Here is a 25,017-nt window from a genome sequence, read left to right as displayed (position 1 = left end):
TACTAAAAGAAAAATCTAACCCTAATTAGAATATTATATCTTAGAAAACAGAGGAAATATATAATTGCATAGCAGCAAAACAAGGGAAATGCAAACACACATACACAAAACACTACTAACATCAAAATAACAAGAATAAACAATCACTGGTCATCAAAATCTCTCCATATCAATGGACACAATTTCCTAATAAAAAGACAGAATGGATATAGAAACAGGATCCATCATTCTGCTGCATACAAGAAACACCCCTCAGCAATAAAGATAAACATTACCTCAGAGTAAAGGACTAGAAAATATATTCCAAGCAAACAAACCTATGAAGCAAATTTGGAGTAGTTGCCATTCTAATATGCAATAAAATAGGATTTCAATCAAAATTAATCAAAAGAGACAGGGAAGAGAACTTCATATTCATCAAAGGAAAAGCCTACCAAGATAATTTCTCAATTCTGAACATCTTTGCCCCCAAATCAAGTCACACACATTTGTAAAAGACACATTGCTAAAGTTTACATCACAGATCAAACCCCACAGATTAATAGTGGAAGACTTCAACAGCGCACACTTACCTGTAGCTGCCCGCAGCCACATGTAAACCAGGTTACCTGTTGAGAGAATCTTGGGGTTATAGGGAAGAGGGGCGAAAAGAAAGCGCGGCTAAGTCAATGTTCACTGATCAAAGCCCTAAACTTTAACGGCGCCGGACCTTTTAACAGTTTGGGCAAACCCTTCCCCCCAGACTCCAGGCTGAGTTCCGGTGGAAGTTGTCTAGCTTCTCTTGGAGGTCTTCGTCTTGACTGCTCCGGCAGCTGGGTGGGTCCCCTGCTTAATTCAGGAATTCCTAGACCTGGAGGAACAATGAACTTAACCTTTACTACGAGCGCTCCACCCTAGGTGGAGCAGGATCCTGGCTAACTGGGAGAAGTTAACCTTGACCAAAGTCAAACTCTGACCAAGTGCAAGACTGCCCCAATATGGCTCTGTACATGTCCTCCCTTTTTTTATTAATTTGAACACGAGGAGGTAGAAAACAAGTGGATAAATATCCTTCATAAGAAGGCGGGCCTTAACCAGGAGGGGAAGCATTGACCGTAATTCCTCTTAAATATTGTATAACGTCTTTTTCAGTGGAGGGGTAATAGGCTCCCTTATTATTTTAAGGACAGCCTCTCGACGTTAACCCCTATGCAATTAGGTGTACTTCCTGGGGACTCAGAAGCAGAAATTCACCTCCCCATGCAGTGCTTTGCCTCGCACGTCTCGCTGGTACCCATGTTTGTTCATCAACAAACACACATAGATCTGAGTTCTATGTGGCTCCCTCTTTGGAGATCCACTTGTGTAAGTTTTGAAGCCAGGGGCGTCTGCAAGTGTCTTTAACAGACATGCAATCTCTCCATCCAGGTGAGCCTGGGTGGAGACAGCCAGTCTGCTTAACAGACAAGGTCAAGAGTTAAAGGTGGAATAGGATTAACTTGTCCCAGAAGTATCCAAAGCTTGGCCTCTGAGGTGGGAGAGGTAGCCTTGTGAATCAAGAAATAAGCTGTTACTTCTCAGGAAAAGTGGAGACTATATGTTAAATTAACACAGCTGGCTGAAGATTGTTAGCCATCTTCAAAATTGGAATCTTCAATATTGGAATTATTTCTAGACTAGTCTATGGTTAAGTCAGCTGAACACAATAAGGAGAAGAGTCATTTTAACTCTACTTTAGATTAATTTTTCCTAAGCTAGCAAAACAGTCTCCATGTTCTGTCCCACAAAGTCTAAAAGCTTGAAGCTAGGCAATTTATCTAACCTGGGACATTTAACAATTGAGGTAAGTCAAGAACATATACCCAATATAGCTCTTATGTTACCATGGTCTGGGCATTCAGCAAGCACACAGTCAGCATATCTTCTGTAGCATTCTGTGGAAAAAACAGAGGACATGCCTTCTCCCCCAATATTAAATCAGGATCATGGCATATGTTAATAAGTGAATTCCTTTATTTCACCTAGACATCAATATGTCTAATTATAAGATGTCATATACATTTAGCAAGGAGTTTCTTGGCATCTAAATTTTAATTTTTTTTTTTTAAAAACATGTAAGCATAATATAAACGATATGTATAGGGATTTCCCCTCTCTTTTCTCTTTCAAGAAGATATTGTTTTATTAATTTAAGTTGGAACACAAAGTATAAACCATAACATAGGCAATAACTATGTAATTATATAAAATAAACAAGCATTTTTAGTTGCTTTTTTTGTTAGAGCAGTTGCAACTAGACAGCCTAAAAATGAATCATTAGTCACATGTACATATTTTTTTAATCTTCCAAATTAGAAATATGAATATAATTTATCTGTAATAACTAAGTCCTCTAGGATTAACACCATTACGTGGTAGAGGTAGAAATTGAGGACATAAAGAACAAATCTTTACAATTTGATGTGCATAAAATATAAAATTATTTCAAATACCTAAAGGACAGTCATTTAGAGAACATATCTTTTGTTCTTAGAAATTTGAATCACATTTGTATAAACTGTAGAAATTAAGAATTAGCAGTATTAAAAATGGACCAATTTTAAGCAATTATAAACCATGAGCTATATATATCTATTATTATTAAAAGCTTGACTTTTAACATCTTAAAAATAGCTGTTATAGCACCCAATTCAGGTATCTGTGTTGAAGCAGGGAGAAACTTAAAGGAATAAACATGTGATCTGATAGTACAAATTATCTTTTGGATAACAATTATTAATTTTGCCTAAAAATGCTTGCCATGTAATAGACCAACCATTAATAATAAATTTGATTGTTGCTTGAAGCAAGGAACAAACGTTTCCTACCTTGAAAACAGAGGTTTAAGACCTTCTGTGGCAAGCTTAAAATGAGGTAAATAAGATAAAGCCAATTAATATATCCTAACAACCTTTGAAAGCCATTTACCTAAAAGTTCTAAAAGTCCATAGGAGCAAGGGCCTGTAACAAACATTCTATGAACATTATACACTGAAAATTTTAAGATCTTAACTTCTATGCTTACCAACTGACAGACAGAACAATAAACAGAGAAATGATAAACCTAACTGACGTTATGAAACAAATGGACCCAAAAGAGATATATAGAATATTACACATAACCAGAAAAGAATATACCTTCTTCACAGCACATTATGAATTATTTTCAAAAAACTGACCATATAGCAGATCACAAAACAAGCTTGAAAAGATACAATACATTTGAAATAATGCCTCGTATTTTGTCAGAGTACTATGGATTAAAGCTTGGCATCCAAAACAGAAACATAAGAAAGCCTACATACTCTTGGAAACTGAAAAACTCTCTACTCAGTGATCTCTGTGTGAGGGAAGAAATAGAGAAAGAAATTAAAGATTTTCTAAAATTCAAAGAAAATGAAGGGACAACATCTCCAATTTAAGGAAGCATTGAAAGCAGGGCAAAGAGGAATGCGCTAAGTCCCTACATAAAAAAATTAGAAAGTTCTCATAACAATCATTTAAACGTACCTCTGAAAGCTCCAGAAAAAAGAAGCTAATACACAAAAGATGAGTAAAAAGCAGGACATATTCAAAAATTAGGACTGAAATCAATCAAATCAATCAATCAGATACAAAGAAACCAATACAAAAACTCAATTTAACAAAGAGCTGTTTCTCTGAGAAAATCAGCAATATAGACAAACCCTTAGAAAACCTAAAAGACAGAGATAGTATCCAGAAAAACAAATGAAATAAAACAAGGGAAATAATAACAATAAGGAGAGAACTCAAAAAAAAAAAATCATTAGGCCTTGCTTCAGAATCCTGGGCTTTACATAATTGGAACATCTTAATGAGAGGAATTCTTTTCTAGACAGATATCACTTAGCAAAGGTCAGGTAAACTATTTAAATAGCACTATAACCTCTAAGGAAATAGAAACAATTGTGAGAAGTCTCCCAACCAAAAAATGCCCAAGGCCAGATGGTTTTAGTGCAGAAACCTAACAGACTTTCAAAGAGGAGCTATCACCAATACTCCTCAAACTATTCCTGAAAATAGAAATAGAAGGAACACTGCCAAACTCATTCTCTGAAGTCACAGTCATCTTAAAACACAAAAACACTCAAAAAAGAAACAACATTTCTGACCAATTTCTCTTACAAACTCAATAAAATAGAGCAAATAGAGTCCAGGAACACATGGAAAAATTATCCTCTGTGATCAAGTAGGCTCCATCTAACGAATGCAGGGATGGTTCACTATAAGAAAATCCATGAACATAACCCACCATATAAACAAACTGAAAGAAAAAAAAGCCATATGATCTTCTCATTAGATGATGAAAAAGCCTTTGACAACACCCCCCCTTTTTTAAACTCTTATTGAGAGATCATGGACACAAGTCACATAACTAAATATAATAAAATATATAAATAATAATTTAAATATAATATAAATAACAACATACACCAAGCCAATAGTCAAAAACATATTTCATAGAGGGAAACTTAAAACAATTCCAATAAAATGAAGGTCAAGCCAGAGATGCCCACTTTCTTTATCTATTCACAATCATACTTGAATTTATAACTAAAGCAATAAGACAACTAAAGGAGGGAGTGCAAATTAGAATGAGAAAATTCAAAGTATCATTATTCATGGATGGTATGATAGTAAATATAAGCAACCCCAAATGTTCTCCCCGAGAGCCCCTACAGCTGATGAATAATATCAGCAAAGTGGTTGGATACAAAATTAACTCAAAAAAAAATTCAGTAGCCATCCTTTCTACAAATGATAAAAGAGCCAAAAAAAAAAAAAAAGGCAGAAACAACCCTTTTTACAATAGTCTTGAATAATCCAAAATATCTAGGTTTAACTCTAACCAGGCAAGTTGAAGAACTGTATGACATGAAGTTCAAATTGTTTAAGACAGAAATTTAGTAAGATATCAGAAGTTGAAAAGACCTCCCATGCCCATTTAATTGGTAGGATTAACCTCTTGAAAATGGACACCTTAGCAAAAGCAATGTAGACATTCAATACATTTCCTGACAAAATTCCAAAACAAATCTTTACAGACCTTGAAATTGTAATTATTTTTTTAACTTTTTATTCGATGTATTCTTTATTTACATTTCAAATGATTTCCCCTTTTCTGGGTCCCCACTCCCCGCAAGTCCCATAAGGCCTCTTCCCTCCCCCTGTTCCTCCATCTCCTCCTTCCCACTTCCCTGTTCTAGTATTCCCCTATACTGTTGGAAATTGTAATTATTAACTGCACACAGAAAAACAAAAATATCAGGAGAGCTACTGCAATCCTGAACAATAAAATAAGTTCTGTAGGAATCACCATCCTTGACCTCAAGCTGTACTATAGAGCAATAGTAATAAAAGTTGCATGATATTGGTATAGGAACAGATAGGTTGGTCAATAGAATTTAATCAGAGACCCTGAATTAAAACCACACATCTATGGACACATGATATTTTATAAAGAAGCCAAAATCATATAATGTAACAAAAAGGGAACCATCTTCAACAAATGGTGCTGGTCCAATTGATGTCTGAATGTAGAAAAATGAGAAATGATCGGTATTGATTTACCTGCACAAAATTCAAATCCAAGTGCATCAAAGATCTCAGTGTAAAACTGGATCCACTAAATCTAATGGAAAAGAAAGTTGAGGGAAACGTTGCACTCAATTGTACAAGAAACATATTCCTAAACAGAATTCCAATGATGGCTCAGGTTCTTAAGATCAACAATTGACAAATAAGACCTCATGAAACTGAAAAGCTTCTTTTAGGCAAAGGATACTGTCAATAGGATCACATGATAGTGTCAGCCTACAGATTGGCAAAGGATGTTCACCATCTCTACATCTAACATAGACTAATATACTATACAAAGAACTCACAAATACCAACAACCCAAACAAGTAACCCAATTAAAAATGGGGCACAGAGTTAAACAGAATTCTCAACAGAGGAGACTTGAATGGTTGAGAAGCACTCAAAGAAATATTTAAGGTCCGTAGTGATCAGCAAATTCAAATCAAAATGACCCTGAGATTCCATCTTACACACAACAGAAGGGCTAAGATCAAAACTCAAGTCATAGCACATAATGGCAAGACTATTGAGCAAGGGAAACAATCTACTACTGATGGGAGTGTAAACCTGTCCAACTACTTTGGAAATCAAGTTGGCAGTTTCTCAGAAAATTAGGACTAATTCTACCTGAAGAATGAGGTGTACAGCTCCTGGGTCTATACCCAAAAGGTGCCTTCTTATACCACATGGACATCTGTTCAACTGTGGTCATAGCAGCCTATTGAATTAGCCAGAAAATGGAAACAACCTATGTGTCACTCAATGGAAGAATGGACAAAGAATATGTGTATGGAATACTATTCAGCCATTAAAAAACAAGAAATCATGAATATTAGAGGCAAATAGATGGAACTTGAGTGAGGTAACTGAGACCCAAAAGGGTATGTATGGTATGTATTGTATGTATGCACTTATAAGTGGATATTAGCCATAAAGTACTGTATACCTGCCCTACACTTCTAGACCCAAAGAACCTAAACAAAAAGAAAGGCCCAAGCAAGGATGTTTTATTCTCACTTGGAAGGGAAAATAAAATAGTCATGGGTGGCAGGTAGAAGGGAATACTAACTAGGTAGGAGAATGAACGGAGAGGGGAATGTGGGGGCAGTGTCCAGAATGAGGTTTGGGGAGAGACAGGAGAGGAGAGAGGGCCAGGAAAATGAATATAAATCTGCAGCATGGAGTGGCAGAGAATTGGGAGGATATGCTAGAGACCTGGGATGGTGGGTTCTCCCAGGAATCAATGGGGAAGAACTTAGCTGAGACCCACAGCAGTGAGGATATGGAACATGAAGAATTTACCTCCTGTAGTTAGGCAGTAACCCTATTAGAGTAATAGGGACACCATCCACCAATAAAACTTTTGACCCAAATTTATCCTGTCTACAAGAAATGCAGGGATCTGGGATAAAGCATAGGCTGAGTGAATGTCTAAACAATACCCAGTCCAACTTAGGCCCACTCCACGGGCAAGTACCCATCCCTGACACTATTAATTAAACTCTATTATGCTTGCAGACAGGAGCCTTGCATACCTTTCCCCTGAGAGGCTCCACCCAGCTGCTGACTAAAACAGATGCAGAGAACAAGAACTAAATATTGGATGGAGCTTGGGGACCCATATAGAAGTGTAGGAAGAATTGAGTACCCTAAATTGGATAGGAACTCCACTGGAGGACCAAGAAAGTAAACTAATCTGGACCTTTAGGGGCTCTCACAACTACCATCCAAAGAATACACATGGTCTGAATCAAGGATCCCTGCATATATGCAGGAGATGTGTAGCTCAGTCTGTATCTGGGTCCCCCAACATTTGGAGTGGGGACTATCCCTAATGTTGGTCCATGTCTGTCTAATAGATTGCCCTACCTGGGCTACAGTGTCTGTCTTCATGGGAGAAGGTTTGCTTAATCCTGCAGAGACTTGATGTGCCAGGGTAAGGAAGATACCTAAGCGGCGGTTCTTCATCTCTGAACAAAAAGGGAAGGGAAACAGTGGGATGGACAGTGTGAGGGAGAAGACCAGGAGGAGGGATGTAAACTACATAAAAATTATGTATAGGTATAGATATAGGTCTATGTCCATGTATATGTATGTGTATATACAGATAACAATGTTAATCAATATAATTTATACATGCATTCTAAATAATTTTCATTATAAGTACAGATAAGTGCATCTCTCATCCATAATCAAAGAATATTTTTTATTTCAGAAGTCATGATCTATTACCATAGCCCACAAATGGACAAAATGCAGAGAATAAATGACAGTGGGGTGACCACAATCTGGTGCGGAAGCACGAATTTTATAATAATGTCATTTGTTATAACTACAATGTAATCCTTACACCTAAGATACAGGGAATATCGTGCAAGAGTGGCACAATTTATTTTGTTTTAAATTATGTTATTTTCTTGTGAAAATTATATAGATCCTGGAAAAAGAACAATGGGAGGTTTAGAACATATTGGGACTGCCATGCTTCCTTCACTTAAGGGATTAATTGTGCTCTGCTCTGCAACATCTTCAGGTAATAAGAAAGTAACAAAATTTTCTTAGGTATTTATTACATCATGCTGAGCTCTCCAAAGAGGCAGAACCCACAGGAAATGTACATAAAGAGTTATACTGTAAGGAATTAATTTCCCTGTCTCTGGAGACTGAGAAGTCCCAAGATCTGTAGGATAAACAGGTAAATGAGAGACTATGGAAAAATAGTGGTTAAATTCCAGATTGAATCTAAGCCATGAAATTCAGAAGAAATAGAATAGTACCAGTACAAAGAAAGTCCTGTAATCTCTTGAATCAGGAAGAAGTGATGTTTCATCTTGAATTAAGTCCAATTCATATTGAAACATAACTGATGGGGTAGTGATGGGAAGGAATAAAGTTTATGAGCCAACCAATACCCCCAGAGATCCCAGGGTGTAAACCACCAACCAAAGAGTACACAGGGAGGCACCCATGGCTCCAGCTGCATATGTAGCAGAGGATGGCTTTGTTGGACATCAATGGGAGGAGAAGCTCTTGGTCCTGACAAGACTCAGTGCCCCAGTGCAGGAGAATACCAGGACAAGGAAGCAGGAATGAGTGGGTTGGTGAACAGGGAGAGGGGGAGGGGATAGGGTGTTTTGGAGGGGAATCTAGGAAAAGAAATAACATTTGAAATAAAAATTATCTAATAAAAATGGAAAAAAAAGATTTTAGCAAGGCCACAATTACAGTGTAACCCCTATGCTTAAAGGTCACAAAATTGTAGAAGAGGAGTGCAAAGATTATTAAATCCAGAGGACCAGGATGCCTGTTGCAAGATTGTGATTCCTAGAAGTGGTAGGGATGCTACACCAATGAAAACTCAACAATATGGTTATGTAAGCAAGAACTGTTTGCAGCACCAGCAAACATGCCAATTTATATGTCAGATATTTCGAAGGTCTCCCCTCTAGATGAAGTGCTACAGATAGATAATAATTACTTAGAGAGAGGGATATTCAGTTTATTCAGTGAATGAATTCCCTGGTAGGTAATGCAATACTGTATTGTAAATCCTACACACATATACATATGAGCAGCAATTAATGAACCCAGGATTTTATCTGTCTATTTTTCATCTGTTGTCAGTCTGACTATCTATCATCTTTCTATATCTAATCTACCTATCCATCAGAGTGTGTGTGTGTGTGTGTGTGTGTGTGTGTGTCTATGTGTGTGTATAAAACAATAATAGTTATAGAAGACATCATGTATTTGATATGGAATTTGAGAGGATAAGGAAAAAAGATGAAGGATATAAAACCCATGTGAAGATTTGTTTCATATTAGTTTATGAAATGACAAAGGCAAAAACTAAAAGAAATATAAATTGTCAATGTATATTGAACCATCATAACACTGCTGCATTGTTTAAAGAATAATGAACCTGGGAAAACTTCATTACTTGGTTAGTATAGACATGAACATTGAGAACTTAGTGAAGTAGTGTATCCTCTGGACTCCAAGACTTGATGCACACACATACATGGATACTTGTGTATCACATTTTCCAGGGATTTTTCTATGAAGTTATAAGCATCCCAGAATGCATGGTAATGTAGAGAGGTCTGTGTGTGCAACAAGCGTGTGTTATTCACATTATGTTTTCTAAGCATAGACACATGCACAGTATGTTTTCTCTTCATTGCTTTTATGATACTACTTCTTTCATTTAACTACATATAATTGAACCTGCTATTTAGAATGTTTATTTTATGTTTTTATAATTCATATATGGAGAATATGCATCTATAGGCATGTATACACACATATATATAAATCTTTACCAATGTGTATAATGAATCATAGGAAGTAAAATACTAGGTAAAATGTTAGCATATCTTTATGTTTTGGTAGATGCCAAAAAGAACTGTACCAATTAATTTTCCAATCAAAGATGTACAAATTTTTACTCTCAATGTGTTTACTAATTATCATTCCAGTTTCTGATCCTTAGAAATATTAATGATAAAATGATGTGTTATTGGTGATGTGGTTTCTAATTTTTTCATTCATTTCTACCTTCCTTCTTTCTTCCCTTTCTTCATTCTTTTACTCTTTCAGTTTTTCTTTCTTTGTGTGTTCATGGTGTGTGCATATGCCTGCGGGGATGCACATTCATGTAGCAGTCAGGGGAGAATGGTGTCTTCTTTTATCTCTGTGAATCTTACTTTATTCAAATAGGATCTCTGAAGTTGAAGCTCAACATTTTGTCTGTTCTTCTGGCCAGCCACCTACTGGGTTCTGCCCCTCTGCCCCTACAGTGCTGGCCTTTAGGATTGCATAACCATGCTTGGCTTTTTTTCCAGGGATTGAAAATCAGGCTTAGCTTGTGTGGCCAGTGGCTTACTCACTGAACCATCGCTCAAGCTCCTCCATGTTTTTGCTAAGTAGAACATCTTAGTACTTTGTCATTTTGAAGTCTTACCATTTTCTATGAATTGCCTTTCAAGTTTTAATGCAGAGTCTGCGATTAAAGCTTTTCTTTTAATTTCACCTTACACCAGTCAGAATGGCTAAGATCAAAAACTCAGGAGACAGCAGATGTTGGCGAGGATGTGGAGAAAGAGAAACACTCCTCCACTGCTGGTGGGGCTGTAAGATGGTACAACCACTATGGAAATCAGTCTGGAGGTTCCTCAGAAAACTGGACATGAGATTTCCGGAGGACCCTGCTATACCTCTCCTGGGCATATACCCAAAGGATCTCCCGGCATGCAATAAAGACACATGCTCCACTATGTTCATAGCAGCCTTATTGATAATAGCCAGAAGCTAGAAAGAACCCAGATGCTCCTCAGTGGAGGAATGGATAAGAAAATGTGGTATATTTACACAATGGAATACTACTCAGCAATTAGAAACAATGAATTCACAAAATTTTTAGGCAAATGGTTTGATCTGGAAAATATCATCCTTAGTGCGGGAACCCAATCGCAAAAGAATGCACATGTAATGCAATCTCTGATAAGTGGATATTAATTAGCCCAGAAGCCCTGAATACCCAAGGCACAAATTGCATAACAAATGACACCCATGAAGAAGTATGGAGAGGGTCCTGATCCTGGAAAGGATCCATCTAGCATTGGAAGGGAATATAAGGACAGAGAAAAAGGAGGGAGGTGACTGGAGAAGGGATGGAGAGAAGAGGTTTATGGGACATATGGGGAGGGGGGATCCGGGAAAGGGGAAATCATTTGGAATGTAAACAAAGAATATAGAAAAGAAAAAAACCTTTTCTTTTGATTTATAAATCCTTAATAAATCAAATGTCCATTCTAAATAAAAGCATTACAATGAATACACAAAGGTATAACACACATTTTCATAGAACTACAAATATACACATAAAATTACATGTGAAACATAAAAATGTTTCAGGTTACTGGCAGGATCTGACACATAGTCAAAGTGCATTGTAGGAATGTTGACTTTAATTTGCTTACAGGTTTGCTTGGACATTGTGTTTTTCTGTGTGCTTATATGCGTGTTGTTAGTGATTCACCAGCTGTTAGGTGGATTTCGTAGATGTTCAAATGGTCTGAAATAAACTTAAGTTATTGACTGACACTCTATTAATTGAAAGCATGAAAATGGCTTTGATATTTACTTCTCTCCCTCCTCTTCTCCAGATTTCTTTTTACTTTCTTTGTCTTATGTACCCTCTTATGAACTTAGAGGAAACTACTCCACATTGTACCACATTTTATAAAGCATTTAATTATTGCATTTGATTTGAAACTTAATGCTGGATCATTTACCCATATCATTGAAAGGTTTTTAATATATAATGCCAAAGAAAAGTTTTTGTCCAGATTCTAAGATTTGTGTCTCGCATTTGATACAGCATTTCTGTTCTAACCTCAGCTTTTTTTTTTATTATGCTATGATTTCTTTTAAAGCACTGTACGTGAACAATGGAATGTGCATTTTCAATTTTATGATAATTATCTGGTAATGTCTTCTGTGACTTTTTTCACTCAATATATCCTTCCAGCATTCGACTATTGTAGAAGTTTGCCTATTAAAATTCAAATGAGGTAGCTAGGTGTAAATTGTTTCATGAATGTTTTTCTCCATCTTTTGAAATTCTTCATGTTTATCACTCTCTAACTTGCTCTTTTTCTCATGATGCTGAAGTTTTATATGGCAAAAACTGCAGATCAAGTGTTGGGGTTCTTAAATAAGAGACATCACACTTCCATCATGGTGCCTTTGAAATAGAAACTGAGTAGTTTCCATGTTAACCAGAGCACGAGAAGCTAATTAGGAATAGCTCTAAATCTTGGGGATGTGGACCTATATAAGCCAGTTTCCAAAGTTTTTAATATCACATAAGAGAAGTCGGGGAAGGAGGCAATGTGGTAATCTCACTCCTGAGGCGTGTAGATGGAGCCTGACTAAGTTGCTTATGAAAATGTGATTTCTTAGGGCTTTGGGCAATTTGATTTAAGGAAGGAAGCCAGGGAATTTTTGATATAGCACTGGAGTGACAGGTTAATATTATTAGGAAAAGAGAGTGGAAATGTAGGCTTTTTCCATTTCGGTGTTTCGATTTTGTCAATAGGATTGGCACTGTAATTATCTCTGGATTAGTCACAGGCAGAGACACTTGTTAAAAGTGAATATAATGTAAACTGAAACTTGACAGGAAATTTGTTTGAAAAGATATAATGCAAAAAAAAAAAGGGCAAAAAGTTCAAACTGAGAAAAAAGTGAAACATTTTTAGAACTTAACTACTGAAACAATATTATTTTTGAAGAGATGTTCCTGATAGAGACAGCTGGAGGGAGTCTGCTCACTGTCAGGATGTGATAAGTGCAGAGCCAGTCAGCTTCTCACAGGAAAGATTGTACCAGTGTCAAGCTATTAGCTTCAGCATCCGCAACCCTTCCACCCCAGGGATTTCGCTCTACCTCTATGCATCCTATGCACTAGCAAGTCCGAACACAGGAGAAGGAAGAGGGAAATTACCTCTTGCACGATTGCTAGCAACAGAGGTCTGGCTTCTCTATTCATTGAACATCACTGCTGTACTGAAGAGTCACTGCATTTCCACACTGTGAACAAGGGCACCACTGTAGGAACCTGCCAGTCGCTTCCTGTGCTTTATTGCTATATGTTTCCCATAAATATGTAGACATGTTAAAATAATACAGAAGTCATGTACTCATTTTAAAAGTGAAGAATATTTAAAGGTAAAATATAGAAAGGAATTAGAAAGCATCATCCTTAAGGCATTCTTAACCTGTTGCAATCAAACTGCTTGACAAAGGATCATGAAAACTTTGGAAGATAAGCAACTATTTCTTTGAAGAGTGTAGTCAAATATGTAGTTATTTGATACAGAAGACCTCAAGAAATTAATGACAAAGATTTTTTATTTCAATTTTTCCCTTTACAATGTCTAAATAAAAAATGAAGTGTTCACAATAGTAGGGGAAAATAAATAAATGAGGATAAGACACAGGTCACTTTTTAAAAAGTTGAGAAGAATATTTGCAGGCATAATAATGTCAGAATATGATGTTATTTTAGATCACAGGGGACAAAATTATAGTATTGCCCCATTTTTATCAAACTATATCTGTATACATAAAAATTTTAACTGGTTGGTTTTAATACCAGAAAAAGCTAAAGGTGGGTGAAAGAAACAGATAAATAACTGATTATCCCAGCCTATCATTTAATGCTTAGTATATTACAAAATAAATATTTGTGTCTCTTCTTTTCAAAATGTGTGATGGCAGGGTAAACAGCTAGCAGGGGTCACAAAATATCCTAAACAAGTTATTACCTTCTATGGTTATCTTCCAATAAAATAAATTAAAAATATAAGCAAGTGCTTTGTATCATTTTCATTTAGCATAATACAATATAGCATGGCCAAACAAATGGTGTAATTTCTCCAAGTTGGGAAACATCTGTTTTGGTTGATTCTGTAGCAGTGGATACTAATATATTGAATCATATTCATGCAAATTAGTGAAAACTACTATTTATTACTCACTGTTCTAGGAAATGTTCAAGATAGAAGTGATCATTATGACCAACATTTTATTCCCAAGGGAGATAAGGAAAATAATTGCCATGCAGTGAAATGCACAGTCACAAAGAGCATGGGATGAAAAGCTCAGCAGGGAGGAGCCTGATTAGCCAGCTGACCAAAGGCAAGGGCACAAGAGGTTTCTCTGAACGTGACTGATTGGCTTAGCAAGCTTGATTTAGTCACACAGGGATAGAGATTGTTCACCCCAAGGATAATACAGTCTATGAAACAGAAACTCTTTTTTTTAGATTCTCCTGTGAAATCTCCCTCCTTTATAACCCCTAGATAGCATGGAGTCATGTACTATAGACTTTACAGTGTTCAGTATTGTAGACATTCAAGAAAACCCCAAGGCCCTCCTGAGAACACCAAAACACTATACTGTTATATTTAATGTATGACATGCCATGCATCTAATGAACTCTAGCAGGAAAACAGAGGTGACCAATCCATAGCCTGAAGGTCAGAGAATTCTTATTGGGAGTTTGCGCTACATTATTCAACTGTGTTATGGTGTCATTACCACTGTGTTATGAAAGATTAGCTGGCCTTCCTTCCATTCTAAGATGTCTTTGCAAGAGTAGAGGAGCAAGGTGGTATCATCAAGACAGGGTTTCTCTGTATAACAGCCATCAGCCATGGACATCTTCTTGGAAATCACTTTGTAGACCAGGCTGGCCTCCTACATCACAGAGATCTACATACTTCTGCCATCTTAATATGGGAATGAAGGCCTGTACCATTATACCCAGCCCATCGTAAGTTTTTAAAATCAGAACTCCTCAAAGAAATAAAGGTAATATCAGAGCAGTCATCGAGCAAATTGCATGTGCTAAGAATCAAACTTTCTATCCATTGCAAAGAACAAAATGACCACTGTCAGAAAAAATGGACTACTGCTTTGTCCTGTTACGTGTGGCTAAAAAAAGAGATGATTAAAACTCTCCTCTGGGTTCTGTAATATTTTACCTAACTATATTTCCATGAAGAAAAAATAATTTCTAAGCTGTGTACATCCACTAAAGTATCACAAATGCATTTGCATACTAGACTTAGAAGACTACAAGCACTGAAATTCTGCTGCCTGCAAATTTATTGGGAATGCCCCTGAGTCTAGTTCTGGGGATCATTTTTTTGTTCTTGTTCTTGATTTTGTTTTTTGTCCTGTTGTTTCTCCATTCTTCCTCCCTCTGTTGCTTTCTTTTTTATATTATTTTAAAATTAATAAATTTCCATTTTGCTTCTATTGACCTTGCCCCAGTTTCTTTTATAAACCACTTTTGATCTACACTTGTTTTGTTTTGTTTGGTTTAAATCTGGCAAGCATATGCTTAATATGTGTTACTAGCAAGTCCGCCAGTCTTGCAGCCCATACTTGCTTTGTCCTCTCTGTAAGTCCATTCCTTCACTGGTAGATAATTCCATCTTATAGGCATGCTAACTACAACTCTAGTTACTAGTCTCCTACTAGACAGCCAGTTGACTACCACTTGAGCCTCAAGCCAGTATCTGTAGACACAGAATGAACTGATTGCAATTAGCTAGAATAAGTATTGCTTGCCCTTTAGTAGGAACTCACATGAATTAAAATTTATTTTGCATTCATTTTATTATATTTACATCTCCTTTTTCAATTCAAGTTTTAACCATAGGCAAATGAAGCTGTTGATCCACTAGTTGTGGATTATATAAGTGATTTTAGGAGATAATATTTTGTTAAATATTGTAGAAAACAACAGTGTTAATTAGCTACTTTAAATGCTGATAACAGGATTATCTTCAAACAAATGGAAATCTGCAATATACCCATCAATCATATCCTCAAACGTTTGTGTAAGGTTCTTCCTATAATCAAAGTAACTGACACTGTGACAGGAGTATGCTAACATCAAATAATGTATGATCAATAGTCTGCCTGCAGCTGTGGATAATACTTGAGTAAACAGTCTTAGTACTTTGATTGATTTGGTAGACTATGCTTGTAAATAGTTGAAATGTGTTAGCATTTATCCTGTTATGTGAAGTTCTTAACTTCATCTAGCACATGTCTTTTTAGTGTCTTAATCTCTACCCAGTGGTATGCAGGATATAAGGAGCACCTCTAGCATTGGCTTTAAACAGCTGTAGTTCCTCTTATTATGGAGGGATAAATGTTTGAACTTCTCTTTTGCAAATAAGTTTATTTCTTACAATAATTTTATAGCTTTCATGCAGGTCCTTGATATCATTTATGTAATAGCAAATTGGTTACAATTAAAGTTTACTGGTTAATGTGGTCTAAGTTTATTTTATTCAAAATAAATTAAATTTAAAAATTAATATAAAAAGACAAATAAATTTAATCAATGAATATACATTGATAATTGTGTTTAAATCTTTCATTGGAAAAGGTAACATGAGGATATATATTTAAATATTAATGTCTTTTTTTTCTTTTTCAAGTTTCTTTTTTTTAATTTATTGATATATTTATTTACATTTCAAATGATTTCCCCATTTCTGGACCCCCCACTCCCCGAAAGTCCCATCAGTCCCCTTCCCTCCCCCTGTTTTCCCACCCAACCCTTCCCACTTCACTGTTATGATTTTGCTCTATACTGCCTCACTGAGTCTTATCAGAACAAGGGGCCACTCCTCCATTCTTGTACCTCATTTGATGTGTGGATTATGTTTTGGGTATTCCAGTTTTCTAGGTTAATATCCACTTATTAGTGAGTGCATACCATGATTCACCTTTTGAGTCTGGGTTACCTCACTTAGTATGATATTCTCCAGCTCCATCCATTTGCCTAAGAATTTCATGAATTCATTGTTTCTAATGGCTGAATAGTACTCCATTGTGTAGATATACCACATTTTTTGCATCCACTCTTCTGTTGAGGGATACCTGGGTTCTTTCCAACTTCTGGCAATTATAAATAGGGCTGCTATGAACATAGTGGAACATGTATCCTTATTACATGCTGGGGAATCTTTTGGGTATATGCCCAGGAGTGGTATAGCAGGATCTTCTGGAAGTGAGGTGCCCAGTTTTCGGAGGAACTGCCAGACTGATTTCCAGAGTGGTTGTACCAATTTGCAACCCCACCAGCAGTGGAGGAGTGTTCCTCTTTCTCCACATCCTTGCCAGCACCTGCTGTCTCCTGAATTTTTAATCTTAGCCATTCTGACTGGTGTAAGGTGAAATCTCAGGGTTGTTTTGATTTGCATTTCCCTAATGACTAATGAAGTTGAGCATTTTTTAAGGTGTTTCTCTGCCATCCGAAGTTCTTCAGGTAAGAATTTTTTGTTTAACCCCATTTTTTAATAGGGTTGTTTGGTTTTCTGGAGTCTAACTTCTTGAGTTCTTTATATATATTGGATATTAGCCCTCTATCTGATGTAGGATTGGTGAAGATCTTTTCCCAATTTCTTGGTTGCTGATTTGTCCTTTTGATGTTGTCCTTTGCCATACAGAAACTTTGTAATTTTATGAGGTCCCATTTGTCAATTCTTGATCTTAGAGCATATGCTATTGGTGTTCTGTTCAGAAACTTTCTCCCTGTACTGATGTCCTCAAGGGTGGCCTTCCTATACTCAAAGGATAAGCAGGCTGAAAAAGAAATTAGGGAAATGACCCCCTTCACAATAGCCACAAACAGTATAAAGTACCTTGGGGTGACTCTTACCAAACATGTGAAAGATCTGTATGACAAGAACTTCAAGACTCTGAAGAAGTTAATGGAAGAAGACCTCAAAAAATGGGAAAACCTCCCATGCTCATGGATCGGCAGGATCAATATAGTTAAAATGGCCATTTTGCCAAAAGTAATCTACAGATTCAATGCAATACCCATCAAAATCCCAACTCAGTTCTTCACAGAGTTAGAAAGAGAAATTCTCAAATTCATCTGGAATAGCAAAAAACCCAGGATAGCTAACACTATTCTCAGCAACAAAAGAAAATCTGGGGGAATCAGTATCCCTGACCTCAAGCAATACTACAGAGCAATAGTGTTAAAAACTGCTATTATTTCATTTAACCCTATTCCAATTCTACTACACAACATGGTCTCTATCCATTAAGGTTCAAAATTACTTTTAAACAGTTTATTAATCCTAGACTAGGAGATATTATTCATAATGGACATTGTCCTCACTCATATAAGAATAAACATTCTAATTTTTTGCAGAGATAAACATGTTAATAATTTAAAAGATGTTTATATTCAGTAATGCATTTTAACAACAAATAAATATACAACTATTGAAAGATCTAAGATACAATAGGTTTAATAAATAAATTCACAATCTATTGTGATAATATTTGTTCATGGGTGGGAAATAAGGAATTTATATCCCCTCTTTCTAAGTTCTCATTCGTAGCACATTTCAAAATTATCATAGTTCACCCTAGGATAACAGTGAAATTATTGGTTTTGCTTACAGAAAATTGAGTTTCTTATGAGACTGTAGATATCCTACGTTCAGTCACATTAAAAAGGCTTTACTCACTACATCTGGAGACAATAGTTACCCCCCTTCCAAATTGTACAAGTACTGGCCTCTTTTTTTTTAGAGGTTTAGTAACATTTAATAAACCCTGCTGTGATTATTTTAATTTAACAGTGGTAAAGGTATAACAATGGTTGTTGTTTAATTTAAAATATCTTTCAACAGTGCGTTTTTTTAATTCTCCCCACCTATAAACACAATTAGCCCTCTAAGGATGTAGAAATAATTGCTTCCCCTATCCTCTGCCTGTCCCTAGGCACAATACTTCTGAGGTCATATTTGTAATTTTTTTCTCATTTCTCAAGCATTTCTCCAATGCAGCTGGGAAATGTCTTAATGATATTTTGAGAAAGAAGATTTAAAATATTTTTATTTTACTATATTCTACTTCTTAATAATGCTAAAGATAGAAATAGATACAAAAATTTAAAGATGCCACTTTAGTCGAGGGATAAAATAATTAATAAGAATGATTGTCTACTATTCACATAGCCTTACTCCCATTCCGTTCATAGTAGAAACCAGGTATGGTGGTGCATTCCTTTAATCAGTACTCTGAGGTAGAAATGAGAATACGCTGAGGTGTTCATGAGAAAACTAAAAAATCATCCTCAGCTATAGAGTGAGTTCAGATTCAGTCTGGGATATATAAGACACTCTCAAAAGAAAAAAGAAAATCACAGCTAAACTAAAACATAACCAGTTCTGTCACCATGGTCCCAAATTAAAGTTTATATTATCTTGGAAGGTCTGAACTAGTCTTTCACCAGAGTTTAATCAGAATATTGATAGTTGACAGGCATGGATAGTTTATTCAAGGTAGTTATATTGAGAATAGAAGGTCAAACATCAAATCCATTCAGGTGTGTACAAATGTGTAAATGTTTTTCTCTCTTTTTTTGTTTTTAGGGGATGAATTAGAGTCATTGTTAAGCAGTCTTCGTCAAACTGGTATGGTTCTGTTTCTACCAAGTAAGTACAGATGAATCCAGGTAGGTTAGTAAAGATTCATGGGTCCATCTCTTTTATCAGGATATTGAAACAACGGCCACCAAAGAATTGTAATTTCCCCAGAAAGATAGGAACAGCTGAAGCCCCGGTTCAGCTGGAGAAGGAATTAGCATCCCATGATAGTTTGGGCATGGTTCTGACAATTCATATTAACATTTTTTGGCTTCTATTTCAGTTTTTGCATAAAATTTAACAGATGTACAGAGAAGAGGAAAACTAGAAGACTTTCTGCTGTTTCATAAAATTTTAAGTAAATTTATTCCCCTTTATCAAGTTCTTTCCTAATTTCTTTAAAGAAGGGAGGATTTTTGCATGTAAGCTCTTTGTAACAGAAAGGCTGACACTGTTGTCATTGATGAGGTGTCAGGTTTTCATGAGTTGAGTGTTGAAATTTCTGCTTGAAGAATATTCTCAGCTATTGTCACACAATGGTTGCTTCAATATAAAGGTGTTTATGATGGGATCATCCTGAGTTCCTCTGTCTTAAGGAATCCTCTTTTTAATAACCAAGGTGACAGCTGGTTGAGAGTAATGATGACACCTCCATGTAGCTTCCAAAGTGGTCTGAAGCCCTAAATCCTATCCTCCCTCATCTTAATTACCACATTCTTGAAAATGGATGAGATAAATTAGGAAAAGTTATGGGAAATCAACCTTGCAGGACCTGTTTTTGGTTTTTTGTTTTCTTTTTACATTCTATATTCATTAACATGTCTCTGTGTAATGCAGAAGTGAAAAGGAATCTGTCCAAAAAGGAAACAGCTCAGAGTGAAGACAGAGACACTAGTTTTATCCTGCTCAAGGGATGTCCACTAGCATCCTAAGGCATAAGGGAAATGTCAGTGCTTTTCAAAAAAAAGCACTTTAACTTTCTTTGTTCAAGTTCCACATGGCACTCTGGAATTTCTGACTAAATAGAATAAATAGGTGTTACATAATCAGGTGCTGAGTTTGGATTGATTTCTAGAGAAGCTTTTCAAACTCAGATAACATTTTGCCCATTTATAGAAAAGATCCCACAATGAGTACAGGTAAAGATCTTGATAAAAGAAATCTATGTGGTACTATGTCAAAGAGAGGTTGTAGAACCGACATATACCATATGGGTTTGCCTCTATATAGGCACCAATCTTGTATCTCTGATTCTATTCCCTTTGAGCATCTGTAGAAGATTTATTGTGTTAGTATGATAAATTATATAATTGGTGATTGATTATTAGCCTAACATTCATCACTTTCAGAATGCTAGTAGGTATGCTCCTATATTTTTATAATAAGATTTCTATATTACATTTATGTATATCTTATTAAAGTACAATAGTGCACAAATCTTATTCTCATATGTATATATTGAGTTGTAAATTCAATTCTCATTGAATTTGCAAGTCATTACTTTGCCATGTAGCAGTTCTGTGATTATGCTAATTTTAATAACTTTCCAAGTTTAATTCATTCTTGTTAACTAAACTGGTGTCATATTACAAATTCATCTCTATATTTCTCATATATCAATATTATTTTGTCATCTAAAGGGTCTCAGATAACCTAGTAAAACAGAAACTTATTTGGGGTTTCAGAGTTGAAATTTGAGAAGCCCAATATCTACTAAAAGCTATAATGTATCCCCATAAACCAAAGGTATGGAGGTGTTTTCAGGATAAAAGGCTAATGATGCTTACCTGAGTTAAACAAATCTTTACTTCTTTTTTGTGTACAAATGTATGAGAATTTACTTTATTGTAAGAATTCTGAGAATTTCATACATTGGTATCACATTTGCATCATTCCTAAACCTCCTCCTCTTCCTATCCCTCTTATACCTTCTCTATTCTCTCTCAAATTTATGGGCTCTTCTTTGTTGGAAATTGGTTCTAATATTTTGCCTTAATTTGGCTCCCAAAGACCATGCTTTCACAACTGAGGGTGCCTGTCACTATCTGGTTACCATTGGCAATAAAGAATTTCCAGTTAATGACTGGACACAGAGTTGGATGCAGGACTTTATATTTCTAGAGCAAAGGACCCAAAGAAAGGGAAGGAAGAAGAGAATCACAATGACTTGGAGGCAGAGTGATCAGATTTAAGACCTGCAGGAGAGAAATCATCCAAATATGTAGGTGGAAAGGGAATGTGGCACTATGAAGGGGTGCTCCCCATAAGGTAACAGGGCAGCAAAAATAAAATATAGATTTAGAAAATATTAAGCCAGGAATATCAGATGGTAGTGTGTGCTAGCCCCAGGGGGTTTAGAAGTGTCCAGCCATTGAGTTAGTCAAGGCATATCAAAATTATGTTGTTTGTGTATGTGTGTGTGTGTGTGTGTGTGTGTGTGTGTGTGTGTGTGTGTGTCTTTCATTCACAAATCCAAGAGCTCTTGGACAGGTATGTCACACACATGCAACCTTCAGGCAACCAAAGTAGATTAACTAATTCACTACTACACTTATTTCATAATTATTATTGAAGATTGTCAACAATATTAAAGATGTGACCTGCTGTGTCCGTTTACTATTTTTGAGATCTATATGTGATTAGGTTTGATCACATGGTATTCAATAACCTATCCAGAGCATATTAATCCCTGCAAAAACTGATTCTAACATCAGCAGCCGTTAATCACCTGTTCTTCATTTAGCAATGGACCATATGGGATTTCTATCCATATGGTGATTTTAACTGGTGGTAACATTTATATCTTATTTCAAACATCATTTTGTTGTGATTTCATTGATATATACAGAAGATACTATCTCATAGAAGATCTTCTGGATCTTTGCTTCTTATTGTCCCTTCTTCTGAAATATTCACTGATTCACAAGTCTAATTTTTGTATTGTTGATCAATCACTTGGATCTGTTCATTCTATAATAATTTTTTCCTCTACATTTTGACTAGTTGTGGATTTCTATAATAGTTCCTGTTCTCTGAAAAAGCAGCATATTTGATGACCTGTGAAAACTATTCCTATCTATAGGTGTAAGGACAATTATTTTAAATAGAGTTAGATATTATACAGGTTTAGAAAAGCTACAGTAAAATGTTCTCTTCAAAGATCTATGATCATATGGACCCCCAGCCATAGGGAGTTTGGTAGCTATATTTACAATTTCAGGCATTAATTACCATTTTCAGTGGGTTTTAAGTCCAATTAGAAGCTACTGATTACTCCTAGGCTAAAAGTAACATTATTGTAACATTAAAATATATTTTTGACTTGTCAGCAGCTTCACAGAGCTGTTACTCTATCACAGAATCTGGTTCATGAACTAGAGATGGTAAAGATACCCTCCATAATTTTGAAATGAGAAAACAAATGAAAATACTGATCTCTCTATAATTTCCAAACTCAATCCCTGAATAAGAAGGCTAATGTAAACTATTGATCAAAATTCAATCAGAAAAATTCTCTCTTTCCTATACTTGAGACATATACACAATAAATTTGGATGTCCTGTGATTTAAAAATTTTAACACAGAAAAAATAACGTGTACAGTTGGTCATACATTTTTGCCTGCAAACTCCATCTTTTCATACTTGCTGAGAGAAATCTCATGGCTGAACAGGTCTGAAAATCCAGTGGCATTCAGGGATGTCTTTATGGTACAATGACAACACAAATCACTGCTCTGCAAACAGGCAAAGGAACAATTTCAATCAATCCTTCCCTTTTTCTGTCTGTCTGTCTGTCTTTCTGTCATGTGTAAAATTAAATCTCTATTTAAATGTATGTTGAAGGCTAATATGTAAATATTAGCAAACTACAATAGCCAAAAGAATACTCCTGAAGGAAATACTGTAAGAAATGTTTATTCTTACTGAGCATCACATGTCCAGTGAAACTTCTATGAGCTCTCCAAAATAAGGAGTAAGACAGAAACTTCTTTCTCACTTCTATACAGAAGCTTGCCTCTGGCTTAGTATTGAGTTAAAATGATTCTTTAGCTAGATATTGTGACACAGGTCTTTCATTTGAGCACTTAAACAGAGGCAAGTGGATTTCTGTGAGTTCTAGGGCAGACTGGTCGACACAGTGAATCACCCAGTTCCCGACTAGCCAGGACAACACAAAGAGGCCCAATCTCATAAATATAATAACAAAAATTCGATTCAGGAATGATGACTCAGTGGTTATGAGTACTTGTTGCTCTTGTAGAGGAACTGGGTTCAATTTCAGGATGCCCCCCCCCAAAAAAAACCCGTTACAACATTCCTGTCTAGTTTAGGGTATCTGATTCCTTTTCTGATCTCCCAAGGCTCCTCAACACACATGGAATATATAATATAGTAAGGTTGAAGTTAGGAAAGACTTCATAAAACAGGAAGTGTTTCTGTGTAATAGATAGAAAGAAGACTGGAAAAGTATCTTCCAATTGAAAAAAAATTCAATGGAGATATTAAAAAAAAAAAAGACCTTGTGGGTTACTTAAATAGATTTTACCTAGAAAAGCTTGTCATGTATAGAGTATGATAAAAATAAAGTGAGCATTGTAAAAAGAAAATGGAAAGATATTACTAGAAATTAATGGTTCTGAACTTTATCCTGCTGACACATAGGTATCATTAATAATAGAAGGAAAAAAATTGACATTGATGAAATCATTTTCAAAATTAATTTTAAAATAAATCTGGTAATACTCATTGGAAAATAACTAGTTATTTTATAGTAGTAGTTAAGGCACTTGATATAGTTATATTTATAGTAGTTCAGGCATGATATCTAGCAACTTTAAAAACTCAATAAACGTTTATTGAATAAGTTAATGTCTGAAATAACAAAAGAAAATTAGAACCCCAAAAACCAACTAACTTAATTCAAAAATGGGGTGTAGAGATAAATAGAATTCTCAACAGAGGAATCTCAACTAGCTAAGAAGCATTTAAAGAAATGTTATCATCCTTAGTGATCAAGGAAATGGAAATAAATCTACCCTGAGATTTATTTCCCATCAGAATGACTAAGATCAAAAATTCCAGTGAAAGCATATGCTGGGACAGCACATGATAGGATTGCAAACTGGTACAGCCACTCTGAAAATCAATCCGGTGGTTCCTCAGAAAATTGGAAAGAGGTCTACCTAATGACCCAGCTATACTACCTCTGGGCATATACCCCAAAGATGCTCCACCATACCCCAAGAACAAGTGCTCCATTAGGTTCACAAGAGTCTTATTCATAATTGCAAGAAACTGGAATCAATCCACATGTCTGTCAACCAAAGAATGGATTCAGAAAATGTGGTTCATTTACACAATGGAATACTATTCAGCTATTTAAAAAGAGGATATCATGAATTTTATAGGCAAATG

This window comes from Apodemus sylvaticus, chromosome 15, assembly GCF_947179515.1.
Source record: "Apodemus sylvaticus chromosome 15, mApoSyl1.1, whole genome shotgun sequence".
NCBI classification, from domain to species: domain Eukaryota; kingdom Metazoa; phylum Chordata; class Mammalia; order Rodentia; family Muridae; genus Apodemus; species Apodemus sylvaticus.
The sequence above is the reverse complement of the archived record's forward strand: the minus strand, read 5'-3'. Positions refer to the sequence as shown.